The sequence below is a fragment of the Myotis brandtii genome, unplaced genomic scaffold (assembly GCF_000412655.1).
Source record: "Myotis brandtii unplaced genomic scaffold, ASM41265v1 scaffold987, whole genome shotgun sequence".
NCBI lineage: Eukaryota > Metazoa > Chordata > Mammalia > Chiroptera > Vespertilionidae > Myotis > Myotis brandtii.
The window spans coordinates 160,072-165,158 of record NW_005372107.1 but is presented as its reverse complement, the minus strand read 5'-3'; the positions used below and the strand labels follow the sequence as shown (position 1 = coordinate 165,158).

The following is a 5,087-nucleotide window of genomic DNA, read 5'->3' as shown; positions in this document are numbered from 1 at the left end:
CCCTTATGGATGCGAGGAGTTGAAATCTGCAGTTTGTTGGGTTAGGCTGCAAATGCGCAGGTGGTTCCTTTTGTGCCACTGGCACAGCTTGGGTGGGGATGTAAATTGAGTAGGGCGGGGTCTCAGAGAATCACCAGGGCGAAGCAAACAGCAATGGTTGTCGTCAGCGTCTCCGCAACTCCTCGCCTCTCCGTGACTCCGTGTCTCCGCGTCCCCGAGTGCCGCGCCCAACAATGATCCCTGCGAGCAGCTCCACGAGAAAGCCACCCTCACTCTCCGACCCACTGCAAGACAGTCCAGCCTCTCCCCATAGGGGTCTGGGACCTCAGAGTCCCGCCCCAAACAAGCTCAGTGGATTCGAGAGCTTGTATCCCCTTCTGATTGAAAAAAACCACGCATCCAGTTGCAGCCCGCCTGGCGTGCGCCTCCGTACCTCTGTTCTTGGCGCCTCTGTACCTCCTACTCAGTCTCAATGCGCTTCTTTCTTTCCTTCCAGTTGTAGAACTTCCACTGGGCCAGCTTTCCCATGGTTCTGGATGACAGCTGTTTTGTCTTATAGTTGGTAGTTTCAGTGTTGTTGTGGGAGGCAGCATGCACAGGTCTATACCTTATGCTGCCATCTTGGTTCTCCCAGGCAAGTGTCCAACGAGGACATGGCAGCAGGAACAGGTGCGGAGGCGGACGGCCTGGCAGACGTTAAGGGCTCAGCGCTCCATCCCTCCCGGACCTAAGCTCGGGCCTCACGGCTTCCGATACAAGTCCTTCTGACCCATGAACATTTAGATATTTCATTTATCTCTTTTTTTTCATTTATTTAGGGCTTATTTAATTTCTCTCAGTCATGTTTTATAGTTTGCAGTGTACAGATTTCTTACATATATTTTGTTGTTGTTGTTAATTATCACCTAAGGATATGTTTTCCATTGATTTTACTTTTAGAGAGTGTGGAAGGAAGGGAAGGAGGAGGATGAAGTGGAGGAGGAAAAGAAAAAGAAGGAGGAGGAGAAGAGAAAGAGAGAGAGAAACATCAACATGAGAGAGACTCATCGAATTGTTACCTCCTGCGCTCACCCCAACTGGGGCCAGGTATCGAAACTGCAACCCTGGGCCCAACCCTTGTGGCTTAGTGGTTGAGCATCAATATATGAACCAGTAGGTCACGGTTTGATTCCCGATCAGGGCACATGCCTGGGTTGTGGGCTCGATGCCCAGTGTGGGGCATGCAGGAGGCAGCTGATCAATGATTCTCTTTCATCATTGATGTTTCTATCTTTCTCTCCCTCACCTTTCCTCTCTGAAATCAATAAAAATATATTAAAAAGAAAGAAGAAGAAAGAAAAAAAGAAAGAAAGAAAAGGAAAGAAAAAAGAAAAGAAAAGAAACTGCAACTCCGATATCCACCCTTGACCTGGAATCAAACATGTGATCCTTTGGTGTGTGGGCCGACTCTCTAACCACTGAGCAATAGTGGCCAGGGGTTCTTACACATATTTTGTTACATTTATCCCTAAGTGATGTTTTGGGTTTGATGTTCTAAATGGTATTGGTTTTGCAGGAGGTCACTATTCTATTCCCGATCAGGGCATATGCTCAGGTTGTGGACTCAATCCCCAGTATGGGGCATGCAGGAGGCAGCCAATCAATGATTCTCTCTCATCATTGATGTTTCTTTCTTTCTCTGCCTCCCGCCCTCTCCTTCTCTCCCCCTCTCTTTCCTCCTCCCTCTCCCCCTCTCCTTTCTTCTCTGAAGTAAATAATAAAAAATAAAAAATAAGTGGTATTGGCTTTAAAATTCAATTTCTATTAGTTTGTTGCTAGAATATATAAATATAATTGATTTTTGTATCTTGACTCTGCTAAATTTGCATACTAGTTCTAGTAATATTTTGTACATCACAGAATTTTTTATATAGACAGTAAATAAAGAGTTGTACTTCTTGCATTCCCATCTTCATTCTGTTGACTTCTTTTTCTTCCCTTATTGCATTGGCTAGGTCTGCTAGAACAGTTTTGAATAGAAGTCCTGACCACATACAGCCTTGCCTTGCTTCTAATCTTAGGGAGAAAGCTTTCAGTCTTTCATCATTACCTGGTGGGTTTGTTTGTTTGTAATATATTTCAATTGATTTTTTAGAGACAGGAAGGGAGAGGGAGAGAGGGACAGAAACATTGATGAGAGAAACTCAATTGGCTGCCTCCTGCAGGCCCCCTACTGGCGATGGAGCCCACAACTTGGGTATGTGCCGTGACCTGGAATCAAATGGGTGTATGAAATAATGCTCAACCAATTGAGCCACACCAGCTGGGCTACCTGATGGGCTATTGTAGATGCCTTTATTGTGGTTAAATTGCTACTTAGGGTTGATATCACGAATGAATGTTACATTTTGTAAAACACTGTTTCTGTTTATACTCAGATGGTTGTATGACCCTTTGGTTCAGTTTGATTCTTTTGAGCTTTGTTTTTAAGCCGTGATAGGGTGAGTCTAGAACAGTCCTTCTCAACCATCTGGCCCTTTAAATACAGTTCCTCATGTTGTGACTCAACCATAAAATTATTTTCGTTGCTACTTCATAACTGTAATGTTGCTATTTCTCTTTCCCTCTCCCTTCCTCTCTGAAATCAATAAAGATTTTTTAAAAAAATTATCTACAAGCAGAAATCTAGGGTGATCATAGGGCTTATCTCACCTGCTTCCTTTATTTCAGGGATTAAAGGAGTGTGCTTTCAATGTTGAAAACAGTTGTTCCATATATTTTGTCTGTATATTTCCTACATTTTTTTGTGGTAGGAGGGAATGTTCAATACCAGTTCCCCTGTTCTAGCCAACAGACATTTCTCTTCCCTGCATTTTTAATGACTACATCATATTTCAATAAGTTAATGTTTCTTTAAAAAATCTGCTATTCCTAGGCATTAACATGGCTGAAGGTTTTTTAAAAGTCGTTTTAGAGAGCACTGCTGTAACAGGTTTCCAACATACGTGCTCTATTCTGGAGACTGCCACTTCCAGAAAGATGGAAGAGATGTTCTTTTCCTGTTCTTCCTGCTAAAACGAAGTACAGCTAACACTCCTGGACACGGAATGTAAAACAAACGTGAAAGGTAGAGAGAAGGCAGACTGGCCAGGGACCGCAAGACTCAGGAGTGACATGGCATTGAGTTACTTGGGGTTTCTTCTCGCCTCATCTAAGACTGAGTGCTGCAGAGTATGGTAATGAGAGCAGCAATGGGTGCAGAGCCAAAAAGCCTAAAAGCCTCTGACTAGTCAAAGAGCCAGGAAAGGGGCAGCCTAGCAAGACAGCAAACTTTTATTTCATTTTCTTTTTCTTTTTTAAAAAAGTATATTTTTATTGATTTCAGAGAGGAAGGGAGAGGGAGAGAGAGATAGAAACATCAGTGATGAGAGAGAATCATTGATCAGGCTGCCTCTGCAAGGCCCCACCCTGGGGATCAAGCCCGCAACCGGGCATGTGCCCTTGACTGGAATCGAACCTGGGACCCTTCAGTCGCAGGCTGATGCTCTAGCCACTGAGCCAAACTGGCCAGGGCAAGATAGTAAACTTTTAGATAGTAACTGCTCTTCCCCTGCCAAATACTACAGAAAAACTGCAGCCCCACCCCCAGCCTGCCGGGCTCTAAGGAGCCACCCTAGCCTCCCTGCCAAGGGGAAACCAGTACCTTCCAGCCCTACAGAGTCAGTGGAGACAAGGTGGGACCCTGGACTGCCCCCCCACCCCTGCCCCCTTGTGATAATGAACCACCTATCTTTTCCCAGCGTGGGTGGTGTCAGACGGCCTAGTACAGGGGTGGGCAACCCCTGGCACGGGTGCCAAATATGGCACGCCAGTAACTTTTGCTGGCACGTGAATCCCTCTCTTATAATCTTCCATTTACAATTTTTTTCTTAATATCGACTTTTTTATTTTTCAGATAAATTCAGTGTAGGTGCATCTTAGATAAATAAATAATTTTACATAACAAGTTATCTTAAAGACCATAGACATGGATTGACGAGAGAGGGGAAGAGCAATTTCTATGCCTCTGCCTTAACTCTCCCTGCCTTCCTAGATCCGACCAGTGTTTTGGTTTCATCCACATATGCTTGTGAATCTTTGTTCTCAGTGATGAATTTTGTTAAGTCTCGTAATAGGAGTAGCCTGACGGATGAAAGTAGTAGCTCGTGCATATCTCTGAAGGTCACGAAATATAAACCTGATGTAAAATCTCTGTCATCAGTGATGCAGCAGCAAAAGTCCCACTGATAATATCAAACAGAGTCATAAAGTTTTCTGTCGGACTATCAGTGTACATGTATACATTAAAAAATAAATGTATTTTTCATCATCATAGTAATAAAAGCTAACATTCATTGAGGACCTACTATGTGCCATGTGTATAGGTTCTAAGACAACGCTGTACAGTAGAACTTTTGAGGTGATGGATATGTTCTGTTGGGCTGTCTAGCATGGTAGCTACAGGCCATGGTGGCTCTTGAGTATTTGAAATATGCTAGTGCAACTGTGGGAGAGAATTTGTGATTTTACATAAATGTAAATTTACATAGCCACATGTGACTAGTGGCTACTGAATTGGACAGTACACTTATAGGAACCTGCATATCCTCCTTCATTTCTGTGTGTAAGAATATTCCGATATGAACACCATCACACAGATGAAATAAGTTAAGGGATTTGTATTTGTTGGTCTAAGGCAGCGGTTCTCAACCTGTGGGTCGCGACCCCTTTGGGGGTCGAACGACCCTTTCACAGGGGTCGCCTAAGACCATCGGAAAACACATATATAATTACATATTGTTTTTGTGATTAATCACTATGCTTTAATTATGTTCAATTTGTAACAATGAAAATACATCCTGCATATCAGATATTTACATTATGATTCATAACAGTAGCAAAATTACAGTTATGAAGTAGCAACGAAAATAATTTTATGGTTGGGGGTCACCACAACATGAGGAACTGTATTAGAGGGTCGCGGCATCAGGAAGGTTGAGAACCACTGGTCTTAGGTCTTGCAGCTTGTGAGGGGCACAGCTTTGGGATTTAAACCGAGGGATTCCGGC

The 5,087-nt window shown here is 43.5% G+C and overlaps 1 protein-coding gene across 1 annotated transcript in view; it reads left to right on the top strand.

The window, feature by feature from the left end:
- The window catches only part of LOC102241335 (zinc finger protein 235), a 117,067-nt gene that overhangs the window by 31,766 nt on the left and 80,214 nt on the right, over positions 1-5,087 (top strand). The gene's annotated exons all lie outside the window — the stretch shown is intronic.